We start from the raw sequence: 16,582 nt of genomic DNA, 5'->3' as shown, positions 1-16,582 counted from the left end.
CCCAACTATGAAAAGTGTCCTATATTATCCCTCACAGCCAATGGTTTACCCACTAATTTCCGAAAAATAGCAGCAGAATCCATAGTTTACCCTGTCTCAATTCTTATCAACTGCTCCATACTGGAAGCCTACATCCCTCAACTATGGAAAGTGTCCTACATTATCCCTCGCAGCCAATGGTTTACCCACTAATTTCCTAAAAATAGCAGCAGAATCCTTAGCTTACCCTGTATCAATTCTTATCAACTGCCCCATACAAGAAGCCTACATCCCTCAACTATGGAAAGTGTCATATGTTATCCCTCGCAGCCAAAGGTTTACCCACTAATTTCCTAAAAATGGCAGCAGAATCCTTAGCTTACCCTGTCTCAATCCTTATCAACCGCTCCATACAGGAAGCCTACATCTCTCAACCATGGAATGAGTCATATATTATCCCTTGCAGTCAATGGTTTACCCACTAATTTCTTAAAACTGGCAGTAGAATCCTTAGATTACCATGTCTCAGTTCTTATCAACCATTCCATACAGGAAGCATACATCCTTCAACTATGGAAAGTGTCCTATATTATCCCTCAAAGCCAATGGTTTACCCACTAATTTCCTAAAAATAGAAGCAAAATCTTTAGGTTACCCAGTCTCAATTCTTATCAACAGCTCCATACAGGAAGCATACATCCCTCAACTATGGAAAGTGTCATATATTATCCATCACAGCCAATGGTTTACCCACTCATTTCCTAAATATAGCAGCAGAATCCTTACCTTGTCCTGTCTCAACTCATATCAACTGCTCCATACAGGAAGCATACATGCCTCAACTATGGAAAGTGTCTTATATTATCCCTCACAGCCAATGGTTTACACTCTAATTACCTTAAAATAGAAGCAGAATCCTTAGCTTACCCTGTCTCAATTCTTTTTAACCACTCCATACAGGAAGTGTACTTGCCCCAACTATGGAAAGTGTCCTATATTATCCCTCGCAGCCAATTGTTTACCCACTAATTTCCAAAAAATAATAGCAGAATCCTTAGCTTACCCTGTCTCAGTTCTTATCAACTGCTCCAAACAGGAAGCATACATCAGCCAACTAAGGGAAGTGTCATATATTATCCTTTGCAGCCAATGGTTTACCCACTAATTTCCTAAAAATAGCAGAACTCCTTAGCTTACCCTGTCTCAATTCTTTTCAACTGCTCCGTATAGGAAGCATGCGTCTGCCACCTATGGAAAGTGACCTATATCATCCCTTGCAGTCACTTGTTTACCCACTAATTCCCTAAAACAGAAGCAGAATCCTTAGCTTACCTTGTCTCAATTCTTATGAACGCTCCATACAGGAAGCATACATCCCTCAGCAATGGAAAGTGTCCTATATTATCCCTCACAGCCAATGATTTACCCACTACTTTCCTAAAAAAGTAGCAAAATCCTTAGCTTACCCTGTCTCAATTCTTATCAACCGCTCCATGCAGGAATCATACATCACCCAACTATGGAAAGTGTCATGTATTGTCCCTCACAGCCAATGATTTACCCACTAATTTCCTAAAAATAGAAGCAGAATCCTTAGCTTACCCTGTGTCAATTCTTATCAACCGCTCCATACAGGAAGCATACATCCCCCAACTATGGAAAGTGTTATATATTATCCCTTGCAGCCAATGGTTTACCCACTAATTTCCTAAAAATGGCAGCAGAAACATTAGCTTATCCTATTCAATTCTTATCAACTGCTCCAAACAGGAAGCATACATCACCCAACTATGGAAAGTGTCATATATTATCCCCTCACAGCCAATGGTTTACACACTAATTTCCTAAAACTAGCAGCAGAATCCTTAGCTTACCCTGTCTCAGTTCTTATCAACTGCTCCATATAGGAAATGTGCATCCCCAGACTATAGAAAGTTACCTATCTAATTCCTCGCAGTCAATGGTTTACCCACTAATTTTCTAAAAAATAGAAGCACAATCCTTAGCTTACACTGTCTCAATTCTTATCAACTGCTCCATACAGGAGGCATACATCCCCATTTATGGAAAGTGTCATATATTATGCTTCAAGGCAATGGTTTACCCACTAATTTCTTAAAAATAGCAGCAGAATCCTTAGCTTCTTAGCTTACCCTGTCTCAGTTCTTATCAACCACTCCATACAGGAAGCATACATCCCCCAACTATGGAAAGTGTCCTATATTAGCCCTCACAGCCAATGGTTTACCCACTAAATTCCTAAAAATGGCAGCAAAATCCTTAGCGTATCCTGTCTCAGTTCTTATCAACCTCTCCATAGAGGAAGCATACATCCATTAAATATGGAAAGTGCCCTATATTATCCCTCACAGCCAATGGTTTACCAAGTAATTTCCTAAAAATAGAAGCAGAATCCTTAGTTTACCCTGTCTCAATTCTTATGACCCCGCTCCATACAGGAAGCATACATCCCCCAGCTATGAAAAGTGTCCTACATTATCCCTCGCAGCCAATGGTTTACCCACTAATTTCCTAAAGATAGCAGCAGAATCCTTAGCTTACCCTGTATCAATTCTTATCAACTGCCCCATACAAGAAGCCTACATCCCTCAACTATGGAAAGTGTCATATGTTATCCCTCGCAGCCAAAGGTTTACCCACTAATTTCCTAAAGATAGCAGCAGAATCCTTAGCTTACCCTGTCTCAATGCTTATCAACTGCCACATACAAGAAGCCTACATCCCTCAACTATGGAAAGTGTAATATGTTATCCCTCGCAGTCAATGGTTTACCCACTAATTTCCTAAAAATGGCAGCAGAATCCTTAGCTTACCCTGTCTCAATCCTTATCAACCGCTCCATACAGGAAGCCTACATCTCTCAACCATGGAAGTGTCATATATTATCCCTCGCAGCCAATGGTTTACCCACTAATTTCTTAAAACTGGCAGTAGAATCCTTAGATTACCATGTCTCAATTCTTATCAACCGTTCCATACAGGAAGCATACATCCTTCAAGTATGGAAAGTGTGCTATATTATCCCTCAAAGTCAATGGTTTACCCACTAATTTCCTAAAAATAGAAGCAAAATCCTTAGGTTACCCTGTCTCAATTCTTATCAACATCTCCATACAGGAAGCATACATCCCTCAACTATGGAAAGTGTCATATATTATCCGTAGCAGTTAATGGTTTACCGATTCATTTTTTAAAAATAGCAGTGGAATGCTAAGCTTACCCCGTCTCATATCTTATTAACTGCTCCATACAGGAAGCCTACATCCCTCAACTATGGAAAGTGACATAAATTATCCCTTGCATCAAACGGTTTAACCACTAATTTCTTAAAAATGGTAGCCAAATCCTTACTTTACCGTGTCTCAATTGTTATCAACCGTTCCATACAGTAAGCATACATCCCCCAACTATGGAAAGTGTCCTATATTATCCCTCGCAGACAACGGTTTATTTACTAATTTCCTAAAAATGGCAGCAGAAACCTGAAATTACCCTGTCTAAATTCTCATCAACCACTCCACACAGGAAGTCTACATCCCTATACCATGGAAAGTGTCATATATTATACCTCGCAGCCAATGGTTTATCTACTAATTTCCTAAAAATAGCAGCAGAATCTTTAGCTTTTCCTGCCTTAATTCTTATCAACCGCTCCATACAGGAAGCATACATCCCTCAACTATTGAAAGTGTTATATATTATCCCTCGCAGCCAATGGTTTACCCACTAATTTAGTAAAAATAACAGCAGAATCCTTAGCTTACCCTGTCTCAACTCTTCTCAACCGCTCCATACAGGAAGCATACATCCCCCAACTATGGAAAGTGTCATATATTATCCCTTGTAGCCAATGGTTTACCCACTAATTTCCTAAAAATAGCAGCACAATCCTTAGCTTACCCTGTCTCATTTCTTACCAACTGTTCCATACAGGAAGCATACATACCCCAACTATGGAAAGTGTTATATATTATCCCTCGCAGCCAATGGTTTACCCACAAAATTCCTAAAAATGGCAGCAAAATCCTTGGTGTATCCTGTCTCAGTTCTTATCAACCTCTCCATACAGGAAGCATACATCCATTAAATATGGAAAGTGTCCTATATTATCCCTCGCAGCCAATGGTTTACCCAGTAATTTCCTAAAAATAGAAGCAGAATCCTTAGCTTACCCTGTCTCAATTCTTATCAACTGCTCCATACAGGAAGCATACATCCCTCAACTATGGAAAGTGTCCGATATTATCTCTCGCAGTCAGTGCTTTACCCACTTATTTCCTAAAAATAGAAGCAGACTCCTTAGCTTACCCTGTCTCAGTTTTTATCAGTGCTCCATACAGGAAGCCTACATCCCTCAACTATGGAAAGTGTCCTATATTATCCCTCGCAGCCAATGGTTTACCCACTAATTTCATAAAAACAGCAGCACAATCCTTAGCTTACCCTGTCTCATTTCTTAATAACTGCTCCATATAGGAAGCATACCACCCCAACTATGGAAAGTGTTATATATTATCCCTCGCTGCCAATGGTTTACCCACTAATTTCCAAAAAAATAGCAGCAGAATCCTTAGCTTAACCTGTCTCAGTTCTTATCAACTGCTCCATACAGGAAGCATAGAGCCCTCAACTATGGAAAGTGTCCTATATTATCCCTCGCAGCCAATGGTTTACCCACTAATTTCCAAAAAATGGCAGCAGAATTCTGAGCTTACCCTGTCTCAATTCTTATCAACTGCTCCATACAGGAAGCATACATCCCTCACCTATGGAAAGTGTCCTATATTATCCTTCGCAGTCAGTAGTTTATCCACTAATGTCCTAAAAATAGAAGCAGACTCCTTAGCTTACCCTGTCTCAGCTTTTATCAACACTCCATACAGGAAGCCTAAATCCCTCAGCTATGGAAAGTGTCCTATATTATCCCTCGCAGACAATGGTTTACCCACTGAATTCATAAAAATAGCAGCAGAATCCTTAGCTTACCCTGTCTCAATTCTTATCATCCGCTCCATACAGGAAGCATGCATGCCCAAACTATGGAAAGTCACCTATATTATCCCTCACAGCCAATGGTTTACCCACTAATTTCCTAAAAATAGCAGCAGAATCCTTAACTTACCCAGTCTCAATTCTTATCAGCTGCTACATACAGGAAGCATACATTCCCCAACTATGGAGAGCTTCCTATATTATCCCATGCAGCCAATGGTTCACCCACTAATTTCTTAAAAACGGCAACAGAATCCTTAGCTTACCCTATCTCAACTCGTATCAACTGCTCCATACAGGATGCATACATCCATCAACTATAGAAAGTGTCTTATATTTTCCCTCGCAGCCAATGATTTACATGCTTATTACCTTAAAATAGAAGCAGAATCCTTAGCTTACCCTGTCTCAATTATTTTTAACCGCTCCATACAGGAAGTGTACATCCCCCAACTATGGAAAGTGTCCTATATTATCACTTGCAGCTAATCGTTTACCACTAATTTCCAAAAAATAGAGGCAGAATCCTTAGCTGACCCTGCCTCAGTTCTTATCAACTGCTCCAAACAGGAAGCATACATTAGCCAACTAAGGGAAGTGTCATATATTACCCTTTGCAGCCAATGGTTTACCTACTAATTTCCTAAAAATAGCAGAACTCCTTAGCTTACCCTGTCTCAATTCTTATCAACTGCTCCGTATAGGAAGCATGCGTCTGCCACCTATGGAAAGTGACCTATATCATCCCTTGCAGCCAATGGTTTACCCACTAATTCCCTAAAATAGAAGCGGAATCCTTAGCTTACCTTGTCTCAATTCTTATCAACTGGTCCATACAGGAAGGCATACATCCCTCAGCAATGGAAAGTGTCCTATATTATCCCTCACAGCCAATGATTTACCCACTACTTTCCTAAAAAAGCAGCAAAATCCTTAGCTTTCCCTGCCTCAATTCTTACAACCGCTCCATACAGGAAGTCTACATCCTCCAACTATGGAACGTGTCCTATATTATCCCTCTCAGCCAATAGTTTACTCACTAATTTCCTAAAAAGAGCAGCAGAATCCTTAGGTTACCCTGTCTCAATTCGTATCAACCGCTCCATGCAGGAATCATACATCACCCAACTATGGAAAGTGTCATATATTGTCCCTCACAGCCAATGATTCACCCACTAATTTCCTAAAAATAGAAGCAGAATCCTTAGCTTACCCTGTCTCAATTCTTATCAACCACTCCATACAGGAAGCATACATCCGCCCAACTATGGAACTTGTCCTAAATTATCCCTCGGCACCAATGGTTTACCCACTAATTTCCTAAAAATAGCAGCAGTATCCTTATCTTACCCAATCTCATTTCTTATCAACTGCTACAAACAGGAAGCATACATCGCCCAACTATGGAAAGTGTTATATATTGTCCCCTTGCAGCCAATGGTTTACACACTAATTTCCTAAAACTAGCAGGAGAATCCTTAGCTTACCCTGTCTCAGTTATTATCAACTGCTCCATATAGGAAGTGTGCATCCCCAAACTATGGAAAGTAACCTAAATAATCCATCACAGTCAATGGTTTACCCACTAATTTCCTAAAAATAGAAGCACAATCCTTAGCTTACCCTGTCTCAGTTTTTATCAACCGCTCCATACAGGAGGCATACATCCCCAGCTATGGAAAGTGTCATATATTATCACTGGCAGCCAATGGTTTACCCACTAATTTCTGAAAATAGCAGTAGAATCCTTAGCTTGCCCGGTCTCAGTTCTTATCAACTGCTCCATATAGGAAGAGTATATCCCCCAACTATGGAATGTGACCTATATTATCCCTCTGAGCCAATGGTTTACCCACTAATTTCCTAAAAATAGAAGCAGAATCTTTAGCTTACCCTGTCTCAGTTCTTATCAACTGCTTCATACAGGAAGCATACATTCCCCAACTATGGAAAGTGTCCTATATTATTCCTCGCAGTCAATGGCTTACCCACTAATTTCCTAAAAATGGCAGCAGAATCTATAGCTTACCCTGTCTCAATTCTTTTCAATGCTCCATGCAGGAAACCTGCATCCCTCAACTATGGAAAGTGTCCTATATTATCCCTCACAGCCAATGATTTGCCCACTAATTTCCTAAAAAAGCAGCAGAATCCTTAGCTTACCCTGTCACAATTCTTATCAACGCTCCATACAGGAAGCCTACATCCCTCAACTATGGAAAGTGTCTTATATTATCCCTCGCAGTGAATGGTTTACTGACTAATTTCCTAAAAATGGCAGCAGAATCCTTAGCTTACCCTGTCTCATTTCTTTTCAACTACTCCATACAGGAAGCATACATCACTCAGCTATGGAAAGTGTCTTATATTATCCCTCGCAGCCAACGGTTTACCCACTAACTTCCTAAAAATGGCAACAGAATCCTTAGCTTACCCTATTTCAATTCTTATGAACCACTCCATACAGGAAGCCTACATCCCTCACCTTTGGAAAGTGTTCTATATTATCCCTCGCAGCCAATGGTTTACCCACTAATTTCCTCAAAATAGCAGCAGAATCCTTAGCTTAAACTATCTCAATTCATATCAACTGTTCCAACGAGGAAGCGTACATCCCCCAACTATGGAAAATGTCCTATATTATCCCTCGCAATCAATGGTTTACCCACTAATTTCCTAAAAATAGCAGCAGAATCCTTAGCTTACTTTGTCTCAGTTCTTATCAACCGCTCCAAACAGGAAGCATACATCCCCAAACTATGGAAAGTGTCTTATCTTATCCCTCGCAGCCAATGGTTTACCCACTTGTTTGTTTGTGTCTTATGGCTTTTCCCGGTAAGGGGTCGCCAGAGCGTAACTCTGGTCTGCTAATGATTGGCAGTAGATTTTACGTGCTGAGTTGCCGGCCCTGACACACAACCTTCAACGAAGGTACGCCCATTCATGCATGTCTCCACACAGAAGACACTCTAACTGAGAATTAAACAGTACAACGTCTTACTGTGAGGTGACCACGCTACCGCAGCACCACCACCGCAGTAGTAATTTCCTAAAAATAGAAATAGAAACTTTAGCTTACCTGATTTCAGTTCTTATCAACTGCTCCATATAGGAAGCGTACATCCCCCAACTATGGAACGTGACCTATATTATCCCTCACAGCCAATGGTTTACCCACTAATTTTCTAAAAATAGAAGCAGAATACTTAGCTTACCTTGTCTCAGTTCTTATCAACCGCTCCATACAGGAAGAATACATCCCCAAACAATGGAAAGTGTCCTATATTATCCTTCGCAGCCAATGGTTTACCCACTAATTTCCTAAAAATAGCAGCAGAATCCTTAGCTTACCCTGTCTCAATTCTTATCAACGCTCCATACAGGAAGCATACATCCCTCAGCTATGGAAAGTGTGCTATATTACCCCTCACAGCTAATGGCTTACCCACTAAATTCCTAACAATGGCAGCAGAATCCTTAGCTTACCCTGTCTTAATTCTTATCAACCATTCCATACAGGAAGCATGCATCCCCAAACAATGGAAAGTGTCCTATATTATCCTTCGCAGCCAATGGTTTACCCACTAATTTCCTAAAAATATCAGCTGAATCCTTAGCTTACCCTGTCTCAGTTCTTATCAACCACTCCATGCAGAAAGCATAGATTCCCCCAACTATGGAAAGTTTCCTATATTATCCCTCGCAGCCAATGGTTTACCCACTAATTTCCTAAAAATAGAAGCAGAATCCTAAGCTTACCCTGTCTCAATTCTTATCAACTCCTCTGTACAGGAAGCATACTTCCCTCAAATATGGAAAGTGTCCTATATTATCCCTTGCAGCCAATGGTTTACCCACTAATTTCCTAAAAATAGCACCAGAATCCTTAGCCTACCCTGCCTCAATTCTTTTCAACTGCTCAATACAGGAAGCATGCATCCCTCAACGATGGAAAGTGTCATATATTATCCCTCGCAGCCAATGGTTTACCCACTAATTTCCTAAAAAACAGCAGCAGAATCATTAGCTTACCCTGTTTCACTTCTTATCAACTGCTCCATACAGGAAGCATACATCCTTCAAATATGGAAAGTGTCCTATATTATCCCTTGCAGCCAATGGTTTACCCACTAATTATCTAAAAATAGAAGCAGTATCCTTCGCTTACCCTGTTTCATTTCTTATCAGCCACTCAAAACAGGAAACATACATCCCCCAACTATGGAAAGTGTCCTATATTATCCCTTGCAGCCTATGGTTTACCCACTAATTTCTAAAAATAGCAGTAGAATACTTAGCTTACCTTGTCTCAATTCTTATCAACCGCTCCATACAGGAAGCATACATTCCCCAACTATGGAAAGTGTCCTATATTATCCCTAACAGTCAATGGTTTACCCACTAATTTCCTAAAAATAGCAGCAGAATCCTTAGCTTACCCTGTCTCAATTCTTTTCAACTACTCCATACAGGAAGCATATATCCCTCAACTATGGAAAGTGTCCTATATTATCCCTCGCAGCCAATGGTTTACCAACTAATTTCCTAAAAATGGTAGCAGAATCCTTAGCTTCCCCTGTCTCAATTATTTTCAACTACTCCATACAGGAAGCATACATCCCTCAACTATGGAAAGTGTCATATATTATCCATCACAGCCAATGGCTTACCCACTAATTTCCTAAAAATAGCAGTAGAATTTTTAGCTTACCCTGTTTCACGTCTTATCAACCGCTTCATACAGGAAGCATACATTCGCCAACTATGGAAAGTGTCCTATATTAGCCCTCGCAGACAACGGTTTACCCACTCATTTCCTAAAAATGGCAGCAGAATATTTAGCTTACCCTGTCTCAACTCTTATCAACCACTCCATACAGGAAGCGTACATCCCTCAACTATGGAACGTGTCTTATGTTATCCCTCGCAGCCAATGGTTCACCCACTAATTTCCTAAAAATAGCAGCAGAATCCTTCTTAATTCTTATTATCTGCTCCATACAGGAAGCATACATCCCCCATCTAAGGAAAGTGTGCTATATTATCCCTCACAGCTAGTGCTTTACCCACTAAATTCCTAAAAATGGCAGCAGAATCCTTAGTTTACCCTGTCTTAATTCTTATCAACCATTCCATACAGGAAGCATGCATCCCTCAACTATGTAACATGTCCTATAATATCCCTAGCAGCCAACGGTTTACCCACTCATTTACTAAAAATATCAGCATAATCCTTTGTTTACCCTGTCTCAGTTCTTATCCACCACTCCATGCAGGAAGCATAGATCCCCAAGCTATGGAAAGTTTCCTATATTATCCCTCGTAGCCAATGGTTTACCCACTAATTTCCTAAAAATAGAAGCAGAATCCTAGGTTTACCCTGTCTCAATTCTTATAAACTCCTCTATACAGGAAGCATACTTTCATTCAAATATGGAAAGTGTCCTATATCATCCCTTTCAGCCAATGGTTTACCCACCAATTTCCTAAAAGTGGCAGCAGAATCCTTAACTTACCCTGCCTCAATTCTTATCAACTGCTCCATACAGGAAGCCTACATCCCTCAACTATGGAAAGTGTCATATATTATCCCTCGCAGCCAATGGTTTACCCACTAATTTCCTAAAAATAGAAGCAGTATCCTTAGCTTACCCTGTTTCATTTCTTATCAGCCTCTTAAAACAGGAAGCATACATACCCCAACTATGGGAAGTGTTATACATATCCCACGCAGCAAATGGTTTGCCCACTTATTTCCTAAAAATAGCAGCAGAATCCTTAGCTTAAACTGTCTCAATTCATATCAACCCCTCCATAGAGGAAACGTACATCCCCCAACTATGGAAAGTGTCCTATATTATCCCTTGCTGCCAATGGTTTACCCACTAATTTCTTAAAAATAGCAGCAGAATCCTTAGCTTACCCTGTCTCAATTCTTATCAACCGCTCCAAACCGGAAGCATACATTCCCCAACTATGGAAAGTGTCATATATTATTCCTTGTAGCCTATGGTTTGCCCACTAATTTCTAAAAATAGCAGTAGAATCCTTAGCTTACCCGGTTTCAATTCTTATCAATTGCTCCATATAGGAAGCGCATATCCCCCAACTATAGAACGTGACCTATATTATCCCTCGGAGCCAGTGGTTTACCCACTAATTTCCTAAAAATGGCAGCAGAATCTTTAGCTTACCCTGTCTCAATTCTTTTCAATGCTCCATGCAGGAAGCCTGCATCCCTCAACTATGGAAAGTGTCCTATATTATCCCTCACAGCCAATGGTTTACCCACTAATTTCCTAAAAATAGCAGCAGAATCCTTAGCTTACCCTGTCTCAATTCTTATCAACGCTCCATACAGGAAGCATACATCCCTCAACTATGGAAAGTGTCTTATATTATCCCTCGCAGCCAATGGTTTACTCACTAATTTCCTAAAAATGGCAGCAGAATCTTTAGCTTACCCTGTCTCAATTCTTTTCAATGCTCCATACAGGAAGTCTACATCCCTCAACTATGGAAAGTGTCTTATATTATCCCTCGCAGCCAATGGTTTACCCACTAATTTCCTAAGTATGGCAGCAGAATCCTTGGTTTACCTTGTTTCAATTCTTATGAACCACTCCATACAGGAAGCCTACATCCCTCACCTTTGGAAAGTGTTCTATATTATCCCCCACAGCCAATGGTTTACCCACTAATTTCCTAAAAATAGCAGCAGAATTTTTAGCTTACCCTGCCTCAACTCTTATCATCCGCTCCATACAGGAAGCGTACATTCACCAACTATGGAAAGTGTCCTATATTAGCACTCGCAGCCAATGGTTTACCCACTAATTTCCTAAAAGTGGCAGCAGAATCCTTAGCTTACTCTGTTTCAATTCTTATGAACCACTCCATACAGGAAGCCTACATCCCTCACCTTTGGAACGTGTTCTATATTATCCCTCGCAGCCAATGGTTTACCCACTAATTTCCTAAAAATGGCAGGAGAATCCTTAGCTTACCCTGTCTTAATTCTTATCAACTACTTCATACAAGAAGCATACATCCCTCAGCTATGGAAAGTGTCATATATTATCCGTCACAGCCAATGGTTTACCCTCTAATTTCCTAAAAATAGCAGCAGAATTTTTAGCTTACGCTGTCTCACGTCTTATCAACCGCTCCATACAGGAAGCATACATCCCTCAACTATGGAACGTGTCTTATGTTATCCCTCGCAGCCAATGGTTTACCCACTAATTTCCTAAAAATTGTAGCAGAATCCTTAGCTTACACTGTCTCAAACCGCTCCATACAGGAAGGCTACATCCCCCAACTATGGTAAGTGTCCTATATTATCCCTCTACACAAAGGTGGCAACTCCTATGAGCTATCAAACTACCGCCCCATTGCTATCCTATCCCCCCTGTCGAAGCTCCTTGAGAAATGCATTCACACTCAATGATGCACTTCTTAAATTCACATGATCTCCTCTCCTTCACACAGCATGGCTTCCGCCCAAACCATAACACGACTACTGCACTTCTCTCTTTTACTAAACAGATTAATCAGCTTAGAAATAACAATTTTTTATCAGCTATAGTCTTAGATCTCTCTAAAGCATTTGCCATGGTCTCACATACCCTACTTTTAGACACTCTATCCTCCCTGTCCTTTGTCCCCTATACTACTGCCTGGTTCAAAAACTACCTCTCTGACAGGAAACAATCGATCCAATGGCAAGGTGTGCTATCACCTCTACTGCCAACTACTATAGGTGTTCCACAAGGCTCAGTATTGGGGCCACTACTATTCTCCATTTGCACCAACAAACTACACACCTCCACCTAGCATGCATCACTTATACAGTATGCAGAAGATTCTACACTAATCTGCTCATCCCCATCCCTAACCACTTTGCAGCAACTTACCCAGGAATACTTCTGCTCCGTGGAAAAATGGATCACTAATATACAACCTATCCTAAATCCCAACAAGACCAAATTACTCCTATTTATCCCAATAAATCCAAAACCACTCCTCTTTCCTTCACTATCACCTCCAATAATGGCACTGCAATTTCTCCCTCTCCCCATACTAAGCTCCTCGGTATAGAAATAGATACAAATCTTCACTTTGATGTCCATATTTCTCAAACCATCAAAAAAGTACATAAAAATGGGAACTTTATACAGACACAAAAACTTCCTATCAGGCCAAACATGGGTTACCCTAGCCCAAACCCACCTTTTGTCTACCCTGATGTATGCAGCACCAATCCTAACCAACATCAGGAATTTGTACCTAGACAAACTTGAGTCATGTTACAATAAGATTGCAAAATGTGCCAATAACTCTGCTTTTAGAAGCCATCATTGTCTCACCCTAAAGGAACTGCAGTGGCTATAACTTCCTCAGTTATTGAGTTACCACTAACTAGTTCTAATCTACAACATTCTAAAGAATCCTCACAAGACTCCAGCTCTAAAACAACTACTAACCCAGTATTCGGCATATCGTCCTCTCCGCTCAAGCAACAAAACCCTCCTCTGTATATCCATCACCAACAACACTGCAGGGAGAGCTCTATTCTGTCATTCCATAGCTAGAAAGTGGAATACCCCCCCCCCCCATAATATGTCTTCTGCATCATCTATATCACAGTTCAAAAAATCACTTAAGTCACATCTCATGGATTCCTGGCTCTGTCCTTGCATCACATAAATACTTTCCCTCACTCTTCCACTCCTTCCTACCTTCCTCTCTTCTCTGATTACTGTCTTTATGCTACAGCTCTAAACTCCTCAATTGACTGCCATCTGGGGCCTAAATATGTGCAAATTAAGCTTGCTTGGAACAATCGATTGTAAATATATTTATTGTGTGATTTGTCTTTTTGCTTGTATAATTACCACTGCAAATATTGTTTCATGTGGAGCTTTTCTCTCCACGCCTCCACTGTAAATGGGTCTCATTCCAGTCGGATTTTCCCAGTCAACAAATGTAAAATAAATAAATAAATAAAATAATAAGCCCTGTACTCCCTGAACAGCAAAGATATCATCCAGGTCAAGGTCAAACAGTAGCACAGTATCCCTACCACAAGAGATAGTAAGTCCTGCACACTCTGACAAGGAAAAGAAACAGCAAACAGGAGTCACAAAGGAAAATGCCCCAATCCATGTCACAGGAGGACATAATCCTTGACACTATCTATCCTTCTAGACATACCACCACCCCTAGAAGCCCCCCACTGAGATGTGAACCACTGCTATTTCACCTGCCAATCTTGTGCTACTGTGCCCCCCGGATCATCTCCAGCCATGTACTCACACATTTCACACTGTTACCCTCATTAGGTTTATGACAGTACTGTCACATTGCATTCCCCTCTACAAATGATGACAATTGTGAACTACACCATCCTCCAATCCATGCAGTGATCAACTGCTGTAAGTGTATGGTGAAACAAAAGCCATGCACTGACCAGCAAAGCCTGGTAACAACATTGCATGGGTCAAATTTATTTTTTTTGTCCATTTCATGAAATGACACACTGTTCTCAGTCAATTGTCACTGCCTTGCTATTGCTGCCACATATTGCATCTGTTGTAACTCAGGAACTCTGGCTTACATAACACATTCTGCTGCTGCTGCTTCTACTGACGCGTGCGGATGTAATGCAAAGACACAGTCAAGCTGTTGGTGCTGCCTCCATCGCAACATATTATGGAGAATATCACAGACAACAAACATCACTCCATGGCATCATTAGATGTAGCATAACACAGACAGCAAACATCACTCCATGGCATCATTAAATGTAGCATAACACAGACAACAAACATCACTCCATGGCATCATTAAATGTAGCATAACAAAGACAGCAAACATCACTCCATGGCATCATTAAATGTAGCATGACAAAGACAGCAAACATCACTCCATGGCATCATTAAATGTAGCATAACACAGACAACAAACATCACTCCATGGTGTTATATAGTGTAGCATAACACAGACAGCAAACACCACTCCATGGCATCATATTATGTAGCATAACACACACAGCAAACATCACTCCATGGCATTATATTGTGTAGCATAACACAGACAACAAACATCACTCCATGGCATAATTAAATGTAGCATAACAAATACAGCAAACATCACTCCATGGTGTTATATTGCGTAGCATAACACAGACAGCAAACACTACTCCATGGCATTATATTATGTAGCATAACACAGACAGCAATCATCACTCCATGGCGTTATATTATGAAATATAACACAGACAGCAAACATCACTCCATGGCATCATAATATGTAGCATAACACAGACAACAAACATCACTCCATGACAACATATTATGTAGCATAACACAGACAACAAACATCACTCCATGACATCATAATATGTAGCATAACACAGACAACAAACATCACTCCATGACATCATATTGGGAAACATAACACAGACAGCAAGCATCACTCAATGACATCATATTATGTAGCATAATGTAGACAGCGACCATCAAACCATGGCATCATATTATGTAGCATAACACAAACAGCAAACATCTCTCCATGACATCATATTATGTAGCTTAGCACAGACAGCAAGCATCACTCCAAAAAATCCCATTATGTAGCATAACTCAGACAGCAAACATCCCTCCATGGTATCATATTATGTAGCATAACATAGACCGCAAACAACACTCCATGGCATCATTATATGTAGCATAACACAGACAACAAATATCACTCCATGGCATCATTATATGTAGCATAAAGCAGACAGCAAACATCTCTCCATGGCATCATATTACATAGCATAACACATACAGCAACCATCACTCAATGGCATCATTTTATGTAGCATAACACAGACAGCAAGCATCACACAATGGCATTATATTATAAAGCATAGCCCAGACAGCAAACCTCACTCCATGGCATCATATTATGTGGCATAACACAGACAGCAAACATCACTCCATGGCATCATATTATGTGCCATAACAGAGAGCAAACATCACTACATGGCATGATATTAAGTAGCATAACACAGGCAGCAAACATCACTACATGACATCATATGATGTAGCATAGCACAGACAGCAAACATCACTTCATGGCATCATATTATGTGGCATAACACAGACAGCAAACATCACTCCATGGCATCATAATATGTAGCATAACACAGACAGCCAACATCACTCCATGGCATCATAATATGTAGCATAACACAGACAGCAAACATCACTTTATGGCATCATTTTATGTAGCATAACACACACAGCAAACATCCCTCCATGGTATCATATTATGTGGAAAAACACAGACAGCAAACATCACTCCATGACATCATATTATATAGAATAACACAGACACCAAACATCACTCCATGGCATCATATTATGTAGCATAACACAGGCAGCAACCATCACTCCATGGTATCATATTATGGAGCATAACACAAACAGCAAACATCACTCCATGGCATCATATTATGTAGCATAACACAGAGAGCAAACATCACTCCATGGCATCATTATATGTAGCATAACACAGAGAGCAAACATCACTCCATGAC

Source organism: Protopterus annectens, chromosome 11.part0 (genome assembly GCF_019279795.1).
Source record: "Protopterus annectens isolate FY-2018-M chromosome 11.part0, PAN1.0, whole genome shotgun sequence".
NCBI lineage: Eukaryota > Metazoa > Chordata > Ceratodontiformes > Protopteridae > Protopterus > Protopterus annectens.
Note: the sequence above shows the minus strand (reverse complement) of the source record.